General features: G+C 41.2%; 1 pseudogene; it reads right to left on the minus strand.

Annotated features, from left to right (window-relative positions):
* Positions 1–735: 735 nt before the first annotated feature.
* Positions 736–26,697, minus strand: LOC129853363 (hepatocyte nuclear factor 1-alpha-like; annotated as a pseudogene).
* Between the last annotated feature and the right edge of the window lie 458 nt (positions 26,698–27,155).

Genomic DNA, 27,155 nt, shown 5'->3' on the forward strand with positions numbered 1-27,155 from the left:
CTTTGTTAAACATTCAGGTTTGAGGTTCAATAACATTTTGGATTGACTGTTTGTTAAACAATAAAATTGATCCTTATTTATCCTAATTGTGCACGCAGTATATAATTTAGCCACAGAGGATCAATAGCTTCTTTAAAAAAATAACCAAGCTGTGGCTTGTGTGTTGCCCAATAACAAGGCAATACAGTCGGGAATGCGTGGCAAATCTTTCATTGAACAGTATGCAGATAAAACAGGCCTTTCGCAATATTTCAAATACAATCGCAGGAAAACACAGGTTGCAAAGCAAATGGCTCCTGCTGAAAATAGAAGACTAATCTATCTGCTGTAGGCTACCAAAATATTTGATCAACTTCCAAATATTGTTTTACAAAGTAAAATAGCCTAGGCCTAGGTTTGTGTGTGTGTGTGTTATTTCATAGTTTTGATGTATTCACTATTATTCAACAATGTAGAAAATAGTAAAAATAAAGAAAAACCCTGGAATGAGTAGGTGTGTCCAAACTTTTGAATGGTACTGTACATCAGGGAGACTCACTGCCAATTACTAGTCTAGTCACTTGAAGAAGCTGCCTTACTATTAGACAGAACATTTGATTTGAACAGTGTACTTAGTACACAGGGTGTCAGTCTTATACTGCTGATCTGAGGTCAGAGATAAACCATTATAAACAGCCTCACCTAAATCAATGCAAAGACCGCTGAGCCATTGATCCCCGTTTTACAATGAACACATACACTCACCGAACAGTTTATTAGGTACACACATCCAGCGCTTAATTTGTAAATCGGCACCTGGGGGGGCTCTGCAACCTAGCTCTTAGGGATCGGAATGCATAAAAAAAAGAATAACACTTTTTGGTTACTACATGAATCCGTATGTGTTATTTCATAGTTTTGATCCATTCACTATTATTCTACAATGTAGAAAATAAAGAAAAACCCATGAATGAGTAGGTGTGTCCACATTTTTGACTTGTACTGCCTGTATCTAGCAGAATGGGAAATATGGCTTCTCTGGAAAATGTTACTGCAGAGGTAGTTTTTCTGCAAATTTTGTGAATTTGTGTTGCATCTTTATTACAGTTCTCTACCTACTGTAAAACTTTTAGTTTCACCTCCTCTACCCCCACCCCTTCACATTACATAGTAGTTACATTCTGTTGCTACTGTGCAGTAGAGACCATATGTTCAGTAATGTAGGAGTTGATGTCTGCCGGCGAAGATGAGAGGAGGTGAGGTGGATGAGTTTCATGGAGGATACAACTCTAAGTTCCCAGAGGAAACTAGAAGAAAGCGATAGTAAGTTATTAGTTTCCAGTTTCTGTACTAACATTCCAATTACAGACCTGCATTTAAAATTCCCTATTTTCACTACCAACTAGAGAATACCATGGGTTATATTTACCCCTAAGTGATGTTAAATGACTTTGAAATATGTGTTACGCTAACTTTTTAAATGTTTTATTTCTTGAATCTCCCCTGTAGTGTCAAACTGCATCTTCACGGAAATATTCCATACCAGAGTGATGTTTCTTACCTGGTACAGGTGAAGGGGATTGCAGGTGTAGGGAGTCATCCTGGATGGGTTCTGTCTCCTCCTCAGGGTCTGTTGTCAGAATCTAACCAATGCAAAAGTAATTATCAGATTCAATCCACATTAATACTATTTCTGATCATTAGCCGGTGAGTCTAGACTTTTCTGTACCTATATCCTATAACAGCCTATATGTAAACGATTATTAATGGCATCACTTTCATATTGGTAAATATTTGGCTTCACAGTACCTGTCTGACTGCGCTTAGACTGGTCAGTGTTCCAAGGCTGCTGCTGTCAGTGACAATCATGGCTTGGGACAGTAGGCTGGACGGAGGGTAGGGAAACATATCGGACTTGCTGTACACTGCAATGGAGAAATTGAGAGCAGGTGCAGAGATACTTTATGAAACCCTTGTTAGTTCTAGCTGTTCTATTATGTCACTTATTACTTGTTTCATACATGTATTTATGTCAACAGGGAAAATGAATGAATAACATGCTCCCACTGTGGCCTTACTGTGACATGGATGCCCTGTCATGGTTGCCATGAAAGGACTGTGGCCCATATGATTCTGAAACTGCTGTGTGAGTTGCTGCTGGAAAGAGATTGGCTGAAGGGTGGTGAACCCGCCTCCCATGTTGTTGATGACAGGTACTGTTTGACCTGTTGACCAACATAGGCCAGGAAAACATGGATTAGGCTCCTTTGTAAATGTCAATTAAAGTTGATATCTGACAGTTTTCTGATCATCACTAGAAAAGGAAACGATACACTACAGTGGATGTATTTTGAAATTATCATTTGATAATATGCACAGACTTAGAGCCATTTGAGAGGTGGGTACAATGTGTAGGATGTGTATTTACAGATGAAGTTGGAAGTTTACATACACCTTAGCCAAATACATTTAAACTCAGTTTTCACAATTCCTGACATTTAATCCTAGTAAAAAATTCCCTGTTTTTGGTCAGTTAGGATCACCACTTTATTTTAAGAATGTGAAATGTCAGAATAATAGAATGATTATTCTGAATGATTTATTTCAGCTTTTATTTCTTTCATCACATCCCCAGTGGGTCAGAAGTTTACATACACTCAATTAGTATTTGGTAGCATTGCCTTTAAATTGTTTAACTTGGGTCAAACGTTTCGGGTAGCCTTCCTCAAGCTTCCCACAATAAGTTGGGTGAAGTTTGGCCCATTCCTCCTGACAGAGCTGGTGTAACTGAGTCAGGTTTGTAGGCCTCCTTGCGCGCACACGCTTTTCAGTTCTGCCCACAAATTTTCTATGGGATTGAGGTCAGGGCTTTGTGATGTCCACTCCAATACCTTGACTTTGTTGTCCTTAAGCCATTTTGCCAAAACTTTGGAAGTATGCTTGGGGTCATGGAAGATTTGGAAGACCCATTTGCGACCAAGCTTTAACTTCCTGACTGATGTCTTGAGATGTTGCTTCAATATATCCACATAATTTTCTTTCCTCATGATGCCATCTATTTTGTGAAGTGCACCAGTTCCTCCTGCATCAAAGCACCCCCACAACATGATGCTGCCACCCCCGTTCTTCACAGTTGGGATGGTATTCTTCGGCTTGCAAGCCTCCCCCTTTGTCCTCTAAACATAACGATGGTCATTATGGCCAAAACAGTCCTATTTTTGTTTCATCAGACCAGAGAACATTTCTCCAAAAAGTACGATCTTTGTCCCCATGTGCAGTTGCAAACCGTAGTCTGTTTTTTTTATGGCGGTTATGGAGCAGTGGCTTCTTCCTTGCTGAGCAGCCTTTCAGGTTATGTCGATATAGGACTAGTTTTACTGTGGATATAGATACTTTTGTACCTGTTTCCTCCAGTTGTTCTGGGATTGATTTGCACTTTTCGCACCAAAGTACGTTCATCTCTAGGACACAGAACGCGTCTTCTTCCTGAGCGGTATGACGGCTGCATGGTCCCATGGTGTTTATGCTTGTGTACTATTGTTTGTACAGATGAACGTGATACCTTCATGCGTTTGGAAATTACTCCCAAGGATGAACCAGATTTGTCCCAAATACAATGCTTTCAGTTTTTGAAATCTTTAGAACCAACTTATTCGTTGCAATCCATTCTGAAACTAACTGCCGCTCTTTGTTAAGTGTTGCAGGGATTTCACTCGCTGTAGTAGCGTACGTGTATAGTGTTGTGTCATCCGCATACATAGGCACACTGGCTTTACTCAAAGCCAGTGGCATGTCAATAGTAAAGATTGAAAAAAGTAAAGGGCCTAGACAACTGCCCTGGGGAATTCCTGATTCTACATGGATTATGTTGAAGAGGCTTCCATTAAAGAAAACCCTCTGTGTTCTGTTAGACAGGTAACTTTTTATCCACAATATAGCAGGGGGTGTAAAGCCATTGCACATATGTTTTTCCAGCAGGAGACTATGATTGATAATGTCATAAGTTACCTATGAGGAGAGAGGACTCTCCCAGACTCATGGTGCTGGGCAAGGAGGCCATGACGAGTCCCTGGGGGGGAGAAGGTGAGGCAGACAGACTGTGGAGTGAGGTCAGGGTGCTTACTGGGGGCAATGGACCACCTCCTGATACCTGAGATGGGAAAGAGGGTGGTTGGCAGATAGTGACAACCACAGCCATAGACTACTGTAAGGATTGAGATGCTTTGTAAACTCAAAGGTTTATGATGGATGGAAGTATTGTACGATCTTACTAGTTTTATGCGATATGGCTTTGTAATTTCACTGGCTTACATGATGATCTATCACTTGTGATGATATGGTTTGCGATCTCATTGGCTTATATTATGATGTAATAAATATGGTTTGCTATCTCATTGGCTTATTATGATGTAATATGAGTTGTGATCGCATTTGCTTATTATGATATATTGTGGTTTGTGATTGGCTTATTATGATATAATATTATTTGTGATCACACTGGTTTGCATGATGTTGTGGTGCAGTTAATAATCTCTGTATTGTGATGCCGTGTATTGTGATTATGTGTATTGTGATGAAGTGTATTGTGGTTGTGTGTATTGTGATTATGTGAACATATTTGCTGATCTCTCTGGTTTGTGAAAATGGGAGGTTGTTTGTGATCTCACTGGTTGGTGACAATGTGTGTCGGTATGAGAAATGGTTAATGATTATACAGTGCATTCGGAAAGTATTCAGACCCCTTAATATTTTTTTCACATTTTGTTACGTATACTTTTTCTAAAATTGATTAAATCTTTTTTTCCCCTCATCAATTTACACAAAATACCCCATATTGACAAAGCAAAAACATGTTTTTAGACATTTTAGCAAATTTGAAGATCACATTTATATAAGTATTCAGACCCTTTACTCAGTACTTTGTTGAAGCACCTTTGGCAGCGATTACAGCCACGATTCTTCTTGGGTGTGACGCTTCAAGCTTGGCATACCTGTATTTGGGGAGTTTCTCCCATTCTTCTCTGCAGATCCTCTCAAGCTCTGTCAGGTTGGATGGGGAGTGTTGCTGCACAGCTATTTTCAGGTCTCACCAGAGATGTTTGATCGGTTTCAAGTCCGGGTTCTGGCTGGGCCACTCAAGGACATTCAGAGACTTATCCCGAAGCCACTCCTGCGTTGTCTTGGCTGTGTGCTTAGGGTCAATGTCCTGTTGGAAGGTCAACCTTCGCCCCAGTCTGCGATCCTGAGTGCTCTGGAGCAGGTTTTCATCAATGATCTCTCTGTACTTTACTCCGTTCATCTTTCCCTCGATTCTGACTAGTCTCCCAGTCCCTACCAATGAAAAACATCCCCACAGCATGATGCTGCCATCACCATGCTTCACCGTAGGGATGGTGCCAGGTTTCCTCCAGACTCCAGACTCCAGACGCTTGGTTGAATCTTGGTTTCAACAGACCAATTTTGTTTCTCATGGTTTGTGAGTCCTTTAGGTACCTTTTGGCAAACTCCAAGCGGGCTTTCATATGCCTTTTACTGAGGAGTGGTTTCTGTCTGGCCACTCTACAATAAAGGCCTGATTGGTTGAGTGCTGCAGAGATGGTTGTACTTCTGGAACATTCTCCCATCTCCACAGAGGAACTCTAGAGCTCTGTCAGAGTGACCATTGGGTTCTTGGTCACCTCCCTGACCAAGGCCCTTCTCCCCCGATTGCTCAGTTTGTCCAGTCGGCCAGAGTCTTGCTGGTTCCAAACTTCTTCCATTTAAGAATGATGGAGGCCAATGTGTTCTTGGGGACCTTCAATGCTGTAGACATTTTTTGGTACCCTTTTTCAGAGCTTTGCCTTGACACAATCCTGTCTCGGAGCTCTACAATTCCTTCGACCTCATGGCTTGGTTTTTGCTCTGACATGCACGGTCAACTGTGGGACCTTATATAGACAGGTGTGTTCCTTTCCAAATCATGTCCAATCAATTGAATTTACCACAGGTGGACTTAAAAACATCTCAAGGATGATCAATGGAAACAGGATGCACCTGAGTTCAATTTCGAGTCTCATAGCAAACTGTCTGAATACTTATGTAAATAAGGTATATCCGTTTTTATTTTTAATACATTTTGTAAAAATTTAAAAATAACTGTTTTTGCTTTCTCATTGTGGGATATTGTGTGTTGATTGAGGATTTTTGGTATTTTATCCATTTTAGAATAAGGCTGTAACGTAACAAAATGTGGAAAAAGGGAAGGGGTCTGAATACTTTCCGAATGCACTGTATAATGGTAGGTGATCTCACTAGTTTGTGATAGTGTGTTTCCAGGAGTGTGTGGCTGGGCTCAAGTTGGATGGTGCTGGCCAGGCGGCCTCCCAAGCCTCGGTCTCCACTGCGACCCCTCGCTGATCCCAGACTGTCACATGGGATTTGCTGGCTGTACTTCATGCCTGGAACAGAGGAAGAGTGTTAGGATGAGTTAGGATCAGGTGTTTCCTGGTATAAGGACATTTTGCACCCTGGCAGTCTTGGTTCTGTTCCTTTGTATCGCGGTACTAATAATAGTACATAACAGAACATCTGAGGACAACATGAATGATTAATTATGCTGTTTGTGGATTAAATTAATTCATATTTTTATTTACTTTGGTCTTAGTGAGTGATACCTGGCACAGGGCTGTGTGAGAGAGTGTGGTTGGTGGTGCTTGCTGATTGGCTGGTGTAAGGCGTATCGAGAGCCAGTTTATGGCGGAATGCCTCCTCCTTGCGGCGGTTAGCAAACCAGTTGTACACTCGTACCTCTGTCACCAGGTTAGAGCCCAGGCCAGCCAGCTGGGATGTAGACACACCCCTCTGGAGACACTCAACCCTGAGGGAGAGCCAGAAAGACCCCAGAGCAAGAAAAACGTGTTTAAAAGGGGCACGCTAAAATGACAATGACAGCTCCTCCATTGCACTGGAACTGGGAAAATTTCTTACCATTTCCATTACTTTTCATCTGACTCCATCTGACCCCTATCTCACCTGTTACACTCCTCGACTAATCCCTCTCTCTCCTCTTTACTTGGGTTCTTCTGTCGTTCATAGGCGTGGAATAGGATTTGCTGGGAGGCGGGTCCCCATTTGAACCTGTTCCTCCGTCCTTTCCTTATGTCCTCTCCCTGCTCTTCTCCGGTCCCAAGGCCATGACTGGCATTGGTAAACTCTGCATGGAAAACATGCATATTTTTGTATTGTTCATCTGCTATCGTCATATTAATATCAGTATTTACATTAGTATCTGTATTATTCAGACAGGATTGTGTTATATTTTTAAACATAGGGATAATTCACAGGAACTTATTATGTTACATATTGGGTAGTAACGGAATACATGTAACAGGGGTTACGTAATGGGCAATTGGGGTGGCAGGTAGCCTAGTGGTTAGAGCATTGGGCCAGTAACCGAAAGATTGTTAGATCGAATCCCTGGTAAAGATCGAATACAAGGTTTTTACCTTATCTGTCGTTCTGCCCCTGAACAAGGCAGTTAACCCAGTGTTCCTAGGCCGTCATTTTAAATAAGAATTTATTCTTAACTGACTTGCCTAGTTAAATAAAGGTTAAAAAAATACATTTAAAAAAATAACATTCCACGGTAACGGAATTACCCTTTCACATTAAAATGTATGCCAAACAAAAAACATTGATTTGAAAGTTTAACAAACCATTCAACTCTATACACAAGGAGTACTTTGAACAATGTACACAGACAATTGAACAAAAACACATTTACTAGAAGAAGTGTGCAGATGCAAAGTTTGTTTGGTAACAGAATTACGGTAAAATCTCCCTCAGTTTTTATGCGTTCACGTTTACCAAAAACGGTTAAATATCTGCTCCGAATTAAGATTCAAAGATGGCTTCAAAAAGAACTGAGTGTCAGCTATGACATGGCACCTTGAGTTTGAAAAACAAATATTTTGGTTATTGAACTACAGTAAGTGAAGTGGTTTTACATCTGGCAATGGAATTATGGTAACGGAATTACTAAATGAAATTGCGTGCCCGGTTGGTAATTCGACCATGATTACTACAAGTTTAGATAGCTGAGTATACAAATTTACCAATCTAAAATGTTGTTGCTGACATGCCAGTGTTCATTTTGTAACCAATAAATGACGAAAAATACTCGTCAACGACCTATTCCTGAAGCCCTGAAGCCCTGGAAAAACCTTTATTTAACTAGGCAAGTCAGTTAAACAAATTCTCTTTTACAATGACGGCCTAAAAAAAATACATAACTATTACAATTACTTATAATTTTATGTTGAACAAAAATATAAACGCAGCTTGGAACAATTTCATAGATTTTACTGAGTTCCAGTTCATATGAGGAAATCAGTCAATTGAAATAAATTCATTAGGCCCTAATCTTTAGATTTCGAATGACTGGGAATACAGGGCCTCAGGATCTCGTCACAGTATTTTTGTGCATTCAAATTGCCATCGATAAAATGCAATTGTGTTCGTTGTCCATAGCTTATAGCTGCCCATACCATAACCCCACCACCACCATGGGGCACTCTGTTCACAACATCAGCAAACTGCTTGCCCACACGACGCTATGCACGTGGTCTGTTGGACGTACTGACAAATTATCTAAAATTACGTTGGATGTGGCTTATGGTAGAGAAATTAACATAAAGTTCTCTGGCAACAGCTCTGGTGGACATTCCTGCAGTCAGCATGCCAATTGCACACTCCCTCAAAACTTGAGACATCTTTTTTCATTGTGTTGTGTGACAAAACATCACATTTTAGAGTGGCCTTTCATTGTCCCCAGCACAAGGTGCACCTGTGTAATGATCATGCTGTTTAATCATATTCTTGATATGCCACACCTGTCAGGTGGATAGATGATATTGGCAAAGGAGAAATGCTCACTAACTGGGATGTAAACAAATTTGTGCACAACATTTTAGAGAAATACATTTTTTTGTGCATATGGAACATTTCTGGGATCTTTTATTTCAGCTCATGAAACATGGGACCAACACTTTACATGTTGCATTTATTTTTGTTCAGTGTAGTTGATGAAAATGGGATGAGACAATAATTCCATGTGAGACTAATTGACATTAAATTTGACATGAAGCGCCTTTTCATCTGTTTTGTCCAATCCTAAGAATGCATGCAGAATATTTCATGCAATTCTTGGCAGAATTGACATCTTTCAGTTGCACGGTCTGATTGAGCTAATCTGCCCAGCTCTCCCGCACAGCTCCCAAGCCGTCACTTCAGTCACTCATCAATCTTTTGAACTGCTGCGAAGCCAGGACACTTGACTTGTAACTAGAAACAAGAGTAAACATCTAGAAACAATGTTTACTCTCTCTCTACCTTCATGTAGGCTACTTTTACATTGATCACATTAGAAGCTCTATTTTCCCGTGTGCACTGCTATTCACTCATCTGTGGTCCTGCAGTCCGCAAATGCAAGTTGCGGATGTTGTTTTTTTGTGCAATTTGTTGAATAAAGTAATATTTCTGGCATTTTTGTAAAGCTCAAATGATCCCCCTTTCAAGGAAAACACTGTTATTTACACCCTTGGCGGTTATGATGGGGAGAAAATCAGAGCTGTAAATTGTTGAACCTATAGCCAAGGCTTTATAGCAGGGATCATCAACTAGATCAGGTATTCCCAAACTGGGGTACGCGCAATACCATCAGGGGTACGCCAAATAAAAATGTGATTCACTTTTTTTTTTTAAGTTTTAAGTCTTTTTCACATTTTCATACAGTCCATTTATATTTTCCAACATGGTTATACATTTGGGTGAGGTTTTTTTCTTGCCTGAGTAGCATCGTTTCACTGCCAAAAATAAAATTAAACCATCTAGTGTTCAGCGAAATAACAACACAATGTCAAATACAGGTAGCCTAGTCAAATAATTAACATCCAATCACATTAACCGTTACTCTCTCGCAGGAATTCTACTAACGGTCCATATGTAGCCAAACGTAGCTGTTGCTCATTCAGTTTGAAAATGGATAAATGGTTAAAAAAAAAAGTACGGCCCGCGTCCATAGAGACACATACCAGCTCTACACAAGAGACACAAGTTGTTCTGTTAGCATCAGTAATTCTACATTTGTTGTTAGCCCAGCTAGCATGGACACTGACAGTTGTGAATCTGATGCAGCCGAAGAGCTACTGCCCCCTTACCCGGAAAAGCACCGAACAACAGACAGGGATGTATGATGAGAACTACATTGACTTAGGGTTCACTTATATTGGGAGTACTCAGCCACAGTGTGTTATATGTGCAAAAGTACTATCTCACAACTCGATGAAACCTTCACTCTTGCGCATTTAGAAACAAAACAGGCCAATTTGGAAAATAAGCCACAGGAGTTTTTTGAGTGAGAATTAAGACTACTTTCGACTAGTAAGACGTGAATAAAAGCAACAGATACCATTAATAAGAAAGGGCTAGAAGCGTCTTATATGGTGAGCTCCCGAGTGGCTAAGACAGGCAAGCCCCATACTATTGTGAGGACTTAATTCTTCCTGCTGCTGTGGATATGGCAGTGACACTGCTGGGGGAAAAGGCCCAAAAAACTATACAGACAATGCCTTCATCAAACAATAATGTTTCAGGATGCATCAGTGACATGGCAGGAGATATTTTGAAACAATTACTGCTTCGCATACAAGCCAGTGAATTCTGTGCGTTACAGCTGGATGAGTCAACAGACGTGGCGGGCCTGGCACAGCTCCTGATATATGTCCGTTACATTTATGGGATTTCAATTAAGGAAGACATCCTCTTCTGGAAACCAGGACAACAGGAGAGGATATTTTTAAAGTACTGGACAGCTTTGTGACATCAAATGGACTTTGGTGTTCAAGATGTGTTGGTATCTGTACTGATGGCGCAAAAGCCATGACAGGGAGACTAAGTGGAGTGGTAATGCGCATGCAAGCAGTTGCTCCAGACGCCACTTGGGTACACTGCAGCATCCACCGAGAGGCTCTCGCCGCCAAGGGAATGCCTGACAGCTTGAAAGACGTTTTGGACACTACAGTGAAAAGGGTTAACTTTGTTAAAGCAAAGTCCCTGAACTCTTGTGTATTTTCTGCACTATGCAATGATATGGGCAGCGACCATTTAACGCTTTTTACAACATACAGAAGTGTGCTGGTTATCAAGGAGCAAAGTATTGACACGTTTTTTGAGAGACGAGCTTAAAGTTTTCTTTAATGACCATGATTTTCACTTGTCTGACCGCTTGCATGATGACAAGTTTCTCACACGACTGGCCTATCTGGGTGATGTTTTGTCTCCCGTGAATGATCTGAATTTAGGATTATAGGGACTTTCCGCAACTGTATTCAATGTGAGGGACAAAATTGAGGCTATGATTAAGAAGTTGGAGCTCTTCTCTGTCTGCATTAACAAGGACAACACACAGGTCTTTCCATCATTTTATGATTCTTTATGTGCAAATTAACTCAAGCTTACGGACAATGTCAAATGTGATATAGCGAAGCACCTGATTGAGTTGGGTGCGCAATTACGCAGGTACTTTCCCAAAATGGATGACACAAACAACTGGATTCGTTATCCCTTTCATGCCCTGCCTCCAGTCCACTTACCTCCAGTCCTCTCATTGGACATCCAGTCCACTCATTGTAAATAAGAATTTGTTCTTAACTGACTTGCCTAGTTAAATAAAGGTTAAATAAATAAATAAGTAAAAAATAGCGGTCGCTTATGTAGCTTATACCTGGAACCAGCCCTGACATCATGGCTCTCTGATCTGTAAGCTACTATACAGAAATGCATAATTATGGATATGAATATCATTCTCTTCATGGTGATGTATCCTGAATAGGTACACATTTGGGTATTATTCTACACACTGGCTATTATTGTAATGAGCTCCGGCCCCAAACAAGACCACATTTGGTTCGTCCGGACCAGACTAAATCTTAAACAATCATAGACGTCTATGTTTCACAAGTTTGGACATCACAGTACAGCACAGTAGAGTACAGTACAGCACGGTAGAGAAAAGTAGATATGTTCAGTACAGTATACTGTACCCTACTCTAGTGTGCTCTACTGTACTGTGCTCGCCAAACTTGAGAAACATAGTCTATGATTTGTTCAGATTTGGTCAGGCAAGGGCGGGCTGACCAAATTTCAACTACTTTTCAACGCCCATGGACGTCCGATGTCGGTCAGTGCTCAGTGGGTGAGGATGCTTATTACAGTAAATGGAAAGAGGGTAGGTGGTAGGTGTCATGGTAGGTGCCAGTAAGAGCCGGGAGAGGTGGCATTAACTGGAGAGAGAGAGTAGAGCGAGAGAGCGGCAGAGTGAGAGGAAGGGGTTGTCCAGACTTTTTTCACAGTCTTGTTTTGACCACGAAATGACAGAAAGAGAGAAAAAGTTATGAGCTGAACATAACAGTATGCCAGTGGAAGGGAGGACAGTGGCAGCTGTCGTCCTACTGTGGTTTGTGACTACTGTGATTTCCCATTGTAGCCTATTCAATTTGTAACGAGTGCACTGGGAGTCGGGAAGCAAGTTCAGGGAGTGCATCATTTAATGAACAAAACAAGAAACATGATCAACCCACAGACAGGAAACTGAAACGGAAACAATAACACCTAGGGAAGGAACCAAAGGGAGTGACATATATAGGGAAGGTAATCAGGAAAGTGATGGAGTCCAGGTGAGTCTGATGAGGCGCAGGTGCATGTAATGATGGTGACAGGTGTGCGCCATAACGACCGGTCGAAACCTGACAAACCGGCTGAGGCTTGAGAGCCTGATGAGCTGGCCTCGGTTGAGGCACGGGAACCTGTTCACCCGCTGAGGCACGGGAACCTGTTCACCCGCTGGGGCACGGGAACCTGTTCACCCGCTGAGGCACGGGAGCCTATCGAGCCCGCTGAGGCACGGGAGCCTATCGAGCCCGCTGAGGCACGGGAGCCTATCGAGCCCGCTGAGGCACGGGAGCCTATCGAGCCCGCTGAGGCACGGGAGCCTATCGAGCCCGCTGAGGCACGGGAGCCTATCGAGCCCGCTGAGGCACGGGAGCCTATCGAGCCCGCTGAGGCACGGGAGCCTATCGAGCCCGCTGAGGCACGGGAGCCTATCGAGCCCGCTGAGGCACGGGAGCCTATCGAGCCCGCTGAGGCACGGGAGCCTATCGAGCCCGCTGAGGCACGGGAGCCTATCGAGCCCGCTGAGGTATGGAAACCCCTCCAGCCAGCTGAGGCAGGGGAGCCCGATAAACCGGCTGAGACCTCCCAGGTAGCTCCGGTTCAGACCGACATCACCTCCCACACAAAAAAATGTAAATAAAAAACACCCCATGATGCTTCCCTTTGGTGAGGCATTATTCTGTAACGAGTGCACTGGGAGTCTGGAAGCAAGTTTAGGGAGTGCATCATTTAATGAAAGAAACATGAACAACACACAGACAGAAAACTGAAACAATAACGCCTGGGGAAGGAGCCAAAGGGAGTGACATGTATAGGGAAGGTAATCAGGGAAGTGATGGAGTCCAGGTGAGTCTGATGACGCGCAGGTGCGCGTAACATGGTAACAGGCGTGCGCCATAACGAGCAGCCTGGTGACCTAGAGGCCGGAGGGGGAGCACACATGACACAATTGCAGTAATTCCGTTAAAGATTTGGTAACAGAATTGAGTTTTAATGACTTAATAATTCATAAACAAACTATATATCAGCAAAAAATACCAACTAATCGGTACCATTACCTACCTTTACTTGCTACTTCTGTGAACTTTCATCATCTAGAAAATATCTTGGAGATATGTAGGTTTTTGGTAATGGAATCACAAGTCAATGTTTCTTAAACTTACAGAAGGCATGTAATTTCGCCAAAACAAAATATAAGTGTTGATATTAGTTGGCAGGGGGCTTTACTTCAACATTATGTTTTGATTGACTAATTTCTAATACTTTTAAATACTTTTTCTGGTAGATGTTGTCTAAGACCCCCTTTACATCTGTTTGACCAGAAATCAAAGCCTTTGCTTATTCTTACATTTTAGGATGGAAAATTGTTGAAAATGTATATAGGTTTCATGTGACACCCAATTTGACATGCTCCAATGAACTTCACATTGGTGTTCATGGCAGTGGTCCATGGGTCAGCTGTTTGTTCACCCGCACACCTGCCTGCAATTGCTAATAACCTAAATGCAACTAACAGACTATATGTGATAAAGTGAAAATCTGAGGCCCGCACCGTAGGCAGTCAGAGACAGCAGAACACTTTTTTGACAGGGGGTGCCTGATTTAGATATGTTTCTGCTTATAATTTCCTTAATTTTGGTAGGATATTTGTTAGTCAACTTGTCTATTATTAGATACAAGCAGTTTTTCTTCTGTCATTAGGCTATATGTTGCCCTAGAAGACTAAATAAAACCTTGCTTTCCAAAATAATGTCATAGATCGATAGAATGAATGCTTCAATCTAGTTGACATCGGTGAAGTTCTCAGTCATCTCCGCTTCTTTCGTTGAGCAAAGACTTATAGGGACCAGGAAGAAAATGGAATAAATAACAACAAAAAAGCCTTTCTATGCAAAATGTCCAAATGACATCAGTTTGATCGGTTGTAAGGAAATAGAGAGCTGTGAAAATGAACCAACATGTTTCTGATAAGATTTCAGTTTGGCTTGAATGCATATTTTATGTGGCTGAGTTGTCAGCATTTATGATGCTGATAAAGATGGCACAACCAACAGATGGTAACTAACTGCACATTCGAATCCCCTGAAGATGCTGAAAGAAAGAAAAATTTAGCCTACATTTGGTGTCATTTTACCGCAGGAAATAATGTATTCTGCAGGAGTTAATATTAAGGCTATATTAGAGGTTATAGACCTACAGTCTGTGTCCAGATTTCAGTTTCCATTTAACCCATCTGAACAGTATAGGCTACCGTTCCCTTGACGTGCCATAGGCCTATTTGAAGTCCCTATTTTGTGACTTTAGAATGCCTCACATAACATCGCCGGCACTGCTATCATCCTCTTTTACCACTTCACCAAATCTTTCCCAAACAGTCTATTTTTCTGGCCCTCCCTTCTCTTTTTCAACTCTCAATTTCACAGCTTTTATCTCATTGAGTCAAACTCAGATTGTTATTTTGCCTCAGTGGATTAACTTTTTCTACCTGTAGTTTAATTAGGCTTATAGGCTTCACACTAACGCCATATAGCCTCAATATAGCCTATAAATTGCACAACAATTATACATTTATGTTCTGAGGTCAAAAAGGTGGGGGAGTATTCAATGAGTATTCAATGTTTTGTATACTCAGTGTAGATTTATGGTAATTAATTGTGAATATTAATGAATGAGGTAGTCATGATTTAACAGACATACCATTCAAAAGTTTGGGGTCAGTTAGAAATGTCCTTGTTTTCCATGAAAACATACATGAAATTAGTTGCAAAATGAATAGGAAATATATTCAAGAAGTTGACAAGGTTGTAAATAATTATTTTTTATTTAAATAATAATTGTGTCATTGAAACTTTGCTTTCGTCAAAGATTCCTCCATTTGCAGCAATTACAGCCTTGCAGACTTTCGGCATTCTAGAGATTTCACCCCATGCTTCCTGAAGCACCTCCCACAAGTTGGATTGGCTTGATGGGCACTTCTTATGTACCATACGGTCAAGCTGCTCCCACAACAGCTCAATAGGGTGGATATCCGGTGACTGTGCTGGCCACTCCATTTTAGACAGAATACCAGTTGACTGCTTCTTCCCTAAATTGTTCTTGCATAGTTTGGAGCTGTGCTTTGGGTCATTGTACTGTTGTAGGAGGAAATTTGCTCCAATTAAGTGCCGTCCACAGGGTATGGCATGGCATTGCAAAATGGAATGATAGCCTTCCTTCTTAAAGATCCCTTTTACCCTGTACAAATCTCCCACTTTATCACCACCAAAGCACCCCCAGACCATCACATTGCCTCCACCATGCTTGACAGATGGCGTCAAGCACTCCTCCAGCATCTTTTCATTTTTTCTGCGTCTCACGAATGTTCTTCTTTTGATCCCGAACACCTCAAACTTAGATGCGTCTGTCCTTAACACTTTTTTCCAATCTTCCTCTGTCCAGTGTCTGTGTTCTTTTGCCCATCTTAATCTTTTATTTTTATTGGCCAATCTGAGATATTGCTTTTTCTTTGCAACTCTGCCTAGAAGGCCAGCATCCCGGAGTCGCCTCTTCACTGTTGACATTGAGACTGGTGTTTTGCGGGTACTATTTAATGAAGCTGCCAGTTGAGGACTTTCTCATACTAGACAATCTAATGTACTTGTCCTCTTGCTCAGTTGTGCATCGGGGCCTCCCACTACTCTTTCTATTCTGGTTAGAGCCAATTTGCTCTGTTCTGTGAAGGGAGTAGTACGAGATATTCAGTTTCTTGGCAATTTCTTGCATGGAACAGCCTTCATTTCTCAGAACAAGAATAGACTGACGAGTTTTAGAAGAACGTTCTTTGTTTCTGGCCATTTTGAGCCTGTAATCGAACCCACAAATGTTGATGCTCCAGATACTCAACTAGTCTAAAGGACAGTTTTATTGCTATTTTAATCAGAACAACCGTTTTCAGCTGTGCTAACATAATTGCAAAAGGGTTTTCTAATGATCAATTAGCCTTTTAAAATGAGAAACTTGGATTAGCTAACACAACGTGCCATTGGAACACAGAAGTGGGAACACAGAAGTGATGGTTGCTGATAATGGGCCTCTGTATACCTATGTAGATATTCCCTAAAGAATCTGCCGTTTCCAGCTACAATAGTCATTTACAACATTAACAAAGTTTACACTGTATTTCTGATCAATTTGATGTTATTTTAATGAATGAATTTTTTTTCTTTTCTTTCAAAAACAAGGACATTTCTAAGTGACCCCAAACTTTTGAACGGTAGTGTAAATGTTACACTTAGAGAGTCCATACTGTAATGTCATATTTAAAAAATTAAATATTTAAAAAAAAAAAAATCTTCTAAGGGGTGGATCAGCTGAATATTGCGTAAAGAATGTTGCTTCCATCAATGTAATTGTCGGCCTCATTTCCAATCCTCCATATATTTGTTTGGGTAAATATATCCAAACACGCATGCATACATATACACATACATACATACATATATAGACATACTTTTTTAAAGAATATACCTTTATTATTATTCCCCGCAAACCCTACCACCGATCCCCCAATTGGAATAAACTAATAAACACTTCAGCTTTTACTTTCAATTTATACCTTTTATACACATTTTACAGACACAGTCTACTTTACAATAGTTCTCTCTTGTTTGTTCTTAGTTCTTCCTCTGTTTCTGATGTCCATTGTCAGGATTTGGCCAGGATTGTTCCGGTTTTGGCCACTAGATGCCCCCATTGTGTTTTTTTACCCTTTTGTTTTCCCTTGTTTCCAGTTATTATTTGCGCCTGTGCCTCGTTTCCCTTGAATGTATTTAAACCCTTAGTTTTCCTCAGTTCTTTGCTCTGTGTTTGAATGTTAGCACCCAGCCCTAGCGATGCTGTGAACATTTGTTGCTCCAGTTGGACTCTCTTGTGGTACTCTGTTTTTGTTCTCGTTTATTTATTTTGGATTGTTTTTTGAGGCTTTTTCCTGCTGTACCTACCACCTTGTGGATTTACCTTTTGACTTGGAGGATTACCTTTTTCTCTTGGAATTACTTTTGACGTTGTGGATTTATATTTTTGCCTGAAGAACTTTCCTTTTTACTTTATTAAAACACTGTCTCAATTACTGCTGTGTCTGCCTCATCTTCTGGGTTCTGCCGACTATTAGTGGCTCAGTTTGCTAAGTGACTGTTTCTCACACTGGAGACCCGAGTTTGTAACCGGGTCCTGACATCCATCCAGTTTGATTTCTATTTGTAACTGTGCTATTTCACAAAAGTTCCGAACCTATATACATTTTACAGATCCCGTATGTTTTACATTGTTTATCTTGTTATTAGTCCCACCCTTCAGCTCCATTCAACACTTCCCATCTATCTCTCAACATCATCCATTTCGGATTTCTATTTGCCATATATCTTTCAACTGTGCTCTGATGCTTCACAAAATAATTGAACCTTTCTATTCTCATAGCTTTTACAGATTGTAAATTAAAAATAAACATTTTTGCTAAAATAATTATTATTTTATTGATTGATTGACTATGGCTTTTCAAATCGCCCAGTATTGCTATCTGTAGCGTTAGTTGTAGGCAAATGTTGAAATTCTTCAGCCATTCCTGGACCTGTGACCAAAAACGAGCTACATATGGACAATACCAAAATAAATGTTCTAATGACTCTGCCTCCTCACGGCAGAATCTGCAGAGCTGGGAAGATTGTATCCCCCATATATATAACATTCTACTAGTTGCAAGAATTTTGTATAGTAATTTAAATTGAAAAATTCCAAGTTTTGAATCCGGCGTTGTTTTGCGTATCAATTCATAAACCATGTGCCATGGAATGGGTACAACAAAAATCTCTTCCCAACTATTTTGCAATTTATAATGCACAGCTGTCAGTTTTTTGGTCCTTAAATGAAATTGGTATATGTTTTTATTTATCACACTTTTCTTTAACCATTTATGTTCTTTAATACAGGGCCGACATACAAGTTCCTTACTTTTTCCCCTTCTACTTGTCTCTTCCATTTTTGTGGTAATGCTGCAATTAATTGGTTGTAATTTTGGGTAGAGCAGACATTTCCATATGTCTGTGTTAGCTGCATGTGTGACATAACTCCACCAGTCCTATTTATGATATCATTCACAAAAATTATACCTTTTTTTTTCTTTTCTTTTTCTTCGATTAATACAGTTTTTTTTATCAATTAGTATATTTGAATTTAACCACAATATTTGTTGTATTATTTGTTCTGTCTTTTCAGGTGGATTAAACTGAAATTCCAACCAACTTTTTAAGGCTTGTTTAAAAATTAAAGATATTTTGGAGATGATTTCCTTTTCAAACAACCGAAAGCGAGCAGGTGTAATCTGAATAAAGGGAAAAAGGCCCTTTTTGAACATAGGATGAGACATTCGTACCAATTTACTAGAGAACCAGTTTGGATTTAAATATAACTTTTGTATGACTGATGCCTTTAGTGAGGGGTCTAATGCTTTAATATTCAATCATTTTTGCCCTCCGAATTCATATTCGTTATATAAATAGGCCCTTTTAATTTTATCTGGCTTGCTGTTCCAAATAAAATGTAATATTTTTTGTTCATATAATTTAAAAAGCAGGTCACTAGGTGTAGGAAAAACCATAAGCAAATAGGTCAACTGTGATATGACTAAAGAGTTAATCAGGGTGATTTTTCCACAAATAGACAGGTATTTTTCTTTCCATGGTAGCAAGATCTTATCTATTTTTTGCTAACTTTCTATAAAAATGTATTGGAGTGAGATAATTTCTTTCTTTTGGGATTTGTGTACCAAGCATGTCCACATCTCCGTCAGACCATTTAATTGGTAAACTACATGGTAATGTAAAATTTGCATTATTTAGTGATCCAATACGTAATACACTTATCATAATTTGGTTTTAATCCAGAGAGGATAACAAAAGTATCTAGATCCTCTATGGGGCCGTGGAGAGACTCTAATTGTGGTTTTAAAAGAAAACATGAATCATCAGCGTACAATGACACCTTAGTTTTTAAGCCACGGATTTCTAATCCCTTAATATTATTGTTTGATCTAATCTTAACAGCTAACATTTCGATGGCAATAATAAATAGATATGCCGATAGTGGACAACCTTGTTTAACTCCTCTAGATAGTTTAAAACTTTCTGAGATGTAGCCATTATTTACTATTTTACACCTAGGGTTACTATACATAACTTTAACCCATTTTATAAGAGATTCCCCAAAATTGAAATATTCTAGGCATTTATATATAAACTCCAGTCGTACTTTATCAAAAGCCTTTTCAAAATTCGCTATGAAAACCAGGCCTGGTGTCCCCGATATTTCATAATATTCTATTGTTTCCAGTACTTGTCTTATATTATCTCCAGTGTATCGTCCATGTAAAAAACCTGTCTGATTAGGATGAATAATATCTGACAATAGTTTTTTCATTCTATGCGCCAAGCATTTTGCTAGGAATTTTGCATCACAACACTGAAGTTTAAGAGGTCTCCAATTTTTTTAAATGGACTGGATCTTTTATATATACTACTTGGGTCCTGTTTCAGTAATAATGATATCAGACCTTCTTGTTGCGTGTCTGATAATCTACCATTTATATAGGAGTGGTTAAAACATGCTAAACATTGTCCTTTGAGTATATAAAAAAAAGTTTTGTAAACTTCCACTGGTATGCCATCCATCCCTGGAGTTTTTCCAGCCTTAAAGGCCCCAATTGCATCAAACAGTTCCTTCTCTGTAATTTGGCCTTCACATGAGGCTTTCTGTACAGATGTTTATTTTACATTATTATTAGGAAACAAATCCATACAATTAGTTGCAGTTAGTGGAGATGGAGGAGCCTGAAACGAAAACATATTTTTAAAGTACTTTACTTCCTCTTTCAAAATATCATTTGGTGAATCATGCGTGACTCCATCATTTGTAACAAGTTTTAATAAAACAATTTTGGTAGCATTTCTATACTGAAGATTGAAAAAGAATTTGGTGCATTTTTCCCCATATTCCATCCAGTTCGCTTTATTTTTATAATATATTACACTGGATCTTTCTTGAATAAGTTCCTCCATTTCTTTTAGTTTTTCCTATAACTTATTCTGTGCCTCTGTGGTACCATTTTTATTGCTATCTAACTGTACTGTTAGTCCTTCAATTTCCTTTGTTAATATGGACCCTTTTGATCTAAATTGCTTTTGTTTTATAGATGAGTACTGAATTGCATGGCCTCTAAAGGCACACTTAAAAGTGTCCCATACTATACGGAGATCTGCTGTACCTATGTTATGTCTGAAAAAGTCAGTTATAAATTCTTCTGTCCTAGTTCTAAACAATTTATCATCTAGTAGGCTTTGATTAAATTTCCAATATCCTAGCCCACGTGGAAATTCTGTAAGAGTAATATATATGCCAATTATGTGATGATCCGACTGCATTCTGTCCCCTATCAACACTTTTTAAACTTTTGGTGCCAGAGAGAATGGCATAAGAAAGTAGTCAAGACGACTAGCTTGATTAAGCCTCCGCCATGTATATCTCACTAGGTCAGGGTATTTAAGTCTCCATATATCCACTAATTCCAATATATCCATGACATTCATGATTTCCTTAAGTGCCTGAGGGTGATAGTTTGTAGTGTGATTTCCTTTCCAGTCCATAAGGTATTTAAGACCGTGTTAAAATCTCCCACCATAATAATAGAGTTTGGTGTTTCTTGCAGAGTTGATCAATTCTTATTTATATTTTCAAAGAAGCTTGGATCATCATTATTCGGACCGTATAGGTTAATAAGCCATATATGTTTATTGTCCAATAACATATTTAAAATAATCCATCTACCTTGAGGATCTGTTTGGACAATTTGCACATTTAGATCAAAATGATTGTTAATTAAAACCATCACCCCTTTTGAATTTCTTTGCCCATGGGAGAAATATATTTCGCCCCCCCAGTTCTTTTTCCACAAAACTTCATCTAAAACTGTTGAATGGGTTTCCTGTAAACAATAGATATTATATTCCTTCTCTTTTAGCCAGGTAAATACTGATCGTCTTTTCTTATTATCTGCTAGGCCATTACAATTGTAACTGGCTATGCTTATTTCACCACTTACCATAATAAGACACAACTTTCAATTATTTTTATCAAAATGTATGTTTGTAAAGGTACCATTAAAAAGTAACATGATGATTGAGTGTCTATATAGCTGTACCATGATATTTGCATTGCTACTAAGTAAGCCTCCAATTGGTCCCTACCATTCCACCCGCTAAAAGCCCCCCTCATCCCGAGTTGGGTTGTCATCCCAATGCCCGGCAGACCACCCTCGACCCCCTGTATCCCATAGCCCTGAACCGACTGGGATCCATCCTTTGAAAAGAGCACACAGTGCCATTTACCGAATTGAAGTAGATCAACTGCCAAATGCATTTCCATTGCCCTCACCTCGATTTGTATTATATATAGCTGTGGATCATCCTCTATTGTCCCTAACAACTTTTACTCCTTCGCAACAGTTGTGGGATACACACATACACCCACACACACTCAACCCTTGCCCCCCACACAACCATAAGCTCACACTCTCAACAATTGCACCATCCCAGAGCCCAACTCAAGATAGGTCTTGATTTACAAATGCACTTACAGTTGCAGCTGCATGAGAAGGCCTGCAAGACAGCGCAAAAAATGGGCAGAAATTGAGAGATTTTATTAACCATTGTCACATCCTAGATGATGGAGGTCAAATGTAGACCTTTTCCCTGAAACACCCACAATACGGTCACCCGTATTGACCATATTCCCTAGCATCTCCATGCAGTCAGACTTTGATTTTGTGCCACCAGGGTCACAAAAATATACCCCCTCTCTGAATGTCCGCGTGTGACCCCCTCCCCATGGGTTACTGCAGCTAGTGGTTGCCAGCACTGTTGCCAGCACTGCCACTGCCTGGGTGGGGGCACCCCACCGGAATCCCCACCGGCTAGGTACAAGGTCGTCAAGGTTCTCATTAGCAGCTTTGAGAATTTCCTATAATTTCCTGTAATGTCATATTGCAGTACAGGCAGGGTCAGCTTATCAGCTGGCTAAATACTCACGCTGGCTAATCTTGCCCTGCTTCCTGACATACCAGCTGTATAGAGCAGCCCGTTTCTGGTTCTTCATGGGCGTGCATTTGTTGAGGTGTTGGGAGAGATGGGACTGGTTGAGGCCTGTGGACTCGACCACCTCTCTCTGGGGGAGGTTATGCTGCTGCATGTAGCTCTTCACCAGTTTTGCCACATGCCATGGATCGTCCCTATCACACACAGACACATACACACACAGACAAAACACATGCGCATAAGGTGTTGGCAAGAGATAAGGGGACGCACAGTAGGGCAAAGTCCAGCTCTCTCCGGTCACTTGAAATAATACCCAGAAACATAGCCTACTTGCTGTGACACAATAGTGAGCAATAGTACATAACATAGCTATTATGTATATTAAATGTTAAAATATACAAAAGCTTTATCTATGATTGATACATTTTGATACTAAGGCATGATTGGTCAAGTTTTGTGTTTTCATGCTAATTGTTGTACAATTGCCAACTTTAAGTTACATACAATGAGCAGTTCTGTCACGTTCCTGACCTGTTTTCCCTTGTTTTTGTATTTATTTAGTTGGTCAGGGCGTGAGTTGGGTGGGTTGTCGATGTGTGATTTTTATGTTGGGATTTTGTGTGTTCGGCCTGGTATGATTCTCAATCAGAGGCAGCTGTCAATCGTTGTCCCTGATTGAGAATCATACTTCGGCAGCCGGGGGTTTCACATGTGTTTTGTGGGTGTTTGTTCTTGTGTCAGTGTTTCGCCATACGGGACTGTCACGGTAGTTATTTTGTTATTTTGTATCGCATATTGTTTTGTTATATTAAATCACTATGGAAACTAACCACTCTGCGTATTGGTCCGATCCTTCTTGCCTCTCCTCGTCCGAGGAGGAAGAAGAAAATGACTATCGTTACAAGTTATACCATAATCTGAGGTAATTGTTGTAGTTTGAAATGTGATGAAAATGAAATGGCCTTCCAAGTTGTAGTAAATATTGACTAACATCTGTTCTCCCTCACACACACACACACACAGTCTTGTACAGCTAACCTTGTTGGGACATACAATTCAGTCCCATTCAAAATCCTATTTTCCCTAACCCCTAACCCTAACCCTAAACCTAACCCTAATCCTAACCGGTACTCTTACCCTAACCCTAACCCTAACCTTAACCCTGACCCTAACCCTAACCCAAAAACCTAAACTTTATCCTAACCCTAAACCTAACCCTAGCTCCTAACCCTACAACTAACCCTAGCTCCTAACCTTAATATTTAACTTAATTCTAACCCTAACACTAATTCTAACCTTAACCCTAAACCCCCTAGAAATAGCATTTGACCTTGTGGGGACTAACAAAATGTCCCCAGCTGGTCAACTTTTTGTTCGTTTACTATTCCTGTCGGGACTTCTGGTCCCCACAAGAATAGTTAAACACGTCCACACACACACACACACACACGCACGCGCGCCCACACACACAGTAAGTACACACACACACAGCACATTTCTGTTCATCTTAACCCATGCATGTAGTTCATTCAGCGATAGAAATGGCCAGAGAATAATGCTGGGTAATTAGTAATCAGGAAAGGAGGAACCCTCCTTTAAATGCACCTCAGAGGCCGAGAGAGATCTCACAAAGAGGAAGAGGGGGCAGGAGAATGAGGGAGGAAGAGGGGAGTGGGGGCAGGAGAATGAGGGAGGGAGGGGAGAGTGGGGGCAGGAGAATGAGGGAGGGAGGGGAGAGTGGGGCAGGAAAATGAGGGAGGGAGTGGGGGCAGGAGAATGAGGGAGGAAGTGGGGAGTGGGGGCAGGAGAATGAGGGAGGAAGTGAGAAGTGGAGCAGGAGAATGAGGGAGGAAGTGAGGAGTGGAGCAGGAGAATGAGGGAGGGAGTGGAGTAGGAGAATGAGGGAGGAAGGGGGGAGTGGAGCAGGAGAATGAGGGAGGAAGGGGGGAGTGGAGCAGGAGAATGAGGGAGGAAGGGGGGAGTGGGGGGCAGGAGAATGAGAGAGGAAGGGGGGAGTGGGGCAAGAGAATGAGGAAGGAAGGGGGAGTGGAGCAGGCAAATGAGGGAGGAAGTGGGGAGTGGGCGCAGGAGAATGAGGGAGGAACTGCGGAGTGGGCGCAGGAGAATGAGGGAGGAAGTGGGGAGTGGGGGCAGGAGAATGACGGAGGAAGTGGGGAGTGGAGTAGGCAAATGAGGGAGGAAGTAGAGAGTGGGGGCAGGAGAATGACGGAGGAAGTGGGGAGTGGAGTAGGCAAATGAGGGAGGAAGTGGGGAGTGGGGGCAGGAGAATGAGGGAGTGGGGAGTGGGGGCAGGAGAATGAGGGAGAAAGTGGGGAGTGGGGGCTGGAGAATGAGGGAGGAAGTTGGGAGTAGAGCAGGAGAATGAGGGAGGGTGTGGAGTAGGAGAATGAGGGAGGAAGGGGGGAGTGGAGCAGGAGAATGAGGGAGGAAGGGGCAGTGGAGCAGGAGAATGAGGGAGGAAGGGGGGAGTGGGGTGCAGGAGAATGAGAGAGGAAGGGGGAGTGGGGCAAGTGAATGAGGGAGGAAGGGGGAGTGGAGCAGGCAAATGAGGGAGGAAGTGGGGAGTGGGCGCAGGAGAATGAGGGAGGAAGTAGGGAGTGGGGGCAGGAGAATGACGGAGGAAGTGGGGAGGGGAGTAGGCAAATGAGGGAGGAAGTGGAGAGTGGGGGCAGGAGAAGGACGGAGGAAGTGGGGAGTGGAGTAGGCAAATGAGGGAGGAAGTGGGGAGTGGGGGCAGGAGAATGAGGGAGGAAGTGGGGAGTAGAGCAGGAGAATGAGGGAGGGTGTGGAGTAGGAGAATGAGGGAGGGAGTGGAGCAGGAGAATGAGGTAGGAAGTGGGGAGTGAAACAGGAGAATGAGGGAGGAAGGGGGCAGTGGAGCAGGAGAAGGAGGGAGGAAGGGCGAGTGGGGCAGGAGAATGAGGGAGGAAGGGTGGAGTGAAGCAGGAGCATGAGGGAGTAAGGGGGGATTGGGGGACCAAATTTGATAAAGAACAACTCACATATTTGTACTCTTTTCTTGGTGAGAAAACATCAGGAAAAGATAGCAGAAAAGAAAGAGAATGGAAAACGGAATCAAGTAACCACCCTAAAATGTATTTGTTTTAAAATAATTATTAACAAATGAGTTGGACATTGTTTTGAGAAATGAAAGCTTGTGTGAGAGAATAAAACCACAGGAAAGGGATGTGGCAATTGTGTTGTTGTATTAATAGTTGAGGTTTGATGAAATGAAGAGATTGATGTGTATGTTGTTAAGGAGAGGATAGGGTGGAGGGCAGAGATTTGGGAGCTACTTACTGCAGCAGTTGGTCGACCAGAGCCCTCTGTCTGGCTGCCTCCTCTGAGGGTAGTGCCTCCAGCTCCTGGAATATTGGTGGTGGAAAATCCATTTCTCTCTCCTTCGAACTCTCTCCATCTCCCCTGTCCCCCTTCTCTGCTCCAGGGGTGACCCTCTCTTGCTCCAGTTCTTCCAGTGCTTGGACCAGGACCTCCCGGGACAGTCCAGAGCCCAGCAGTGCCCAGATAAACTCATTCTGGAGATTAGTCAGACGCCCAGGGCCCCATTTCCTCTCCTCTCCCTCCATTACACTGTTGTCTAAACCTTACCTCACTAGCACAACACACAGACTACGCAGGCAACAGGTCACAAACATACACATATTCACACACTAAGACACACTGCAGTCAAGCGCTTACACAAAAGATGAAGAATTGTGGCTTCTGGAGTCATTACCTTTCTGTCTTTCTTTAGTTCAGGAAAATACAAAGTTTGCTTTCATTTCATTTTCCCCAGTTCGATTTTCTTCTCGTCTCGTTCTGAGCTGTCTAGTTTAAGCCCTCCACCTGCTGTTAAGCTTTCAAATGCATTTTTAAAAATCTTCCTCCCCCTTACTCCCCCATGTGCTCTCTTTGAACTTTGTCCCCATCTCCCTCCATTCCTAAAAGTGAGCAAAGTGCAGTCAAAAACTCTAAATGAAAATAAACTTTTCCTGTCACATGCACATTCTTTCAGGTTCCTTCCTGTATAACACACATAGATGAAAGGTTTAAAAAATAATACAACCATTACAAATTATAATGTTAATTTTTTCAATATATTCAAAATTAACACAATTCTTTATTACACTTATAGATATTCATTTTAGGATCCAAAAAGGATGACAGCAAAATGAATATTTGGCCTGCCTTGATGTAATTTATGGCTGGTTACACTATACTATACTATTTCAAATAAATTGTAATGTAAACGCCCAATGGAATGGATGTTGTAGCTTAACGTTTATCATGAACACCTAATAGGTGTCTTTTGAGACATGTTAGGAATGA

Source organism: Salvelinus fontinalis, chromosome 4, assembly GCF_029448725.1.
Source record: "Salvelinus fontinalis isolate EN_2023a chromosome 4, ASM2944872v1, whole genome shotgun sequence".
Classification (NCBI taxonomy): Eukaryota; Metazoa; Chordata; class Actinopteri; order Salmoniformes; family Salmonidae; genus Salvelinus; species Salvelinus fontinalis.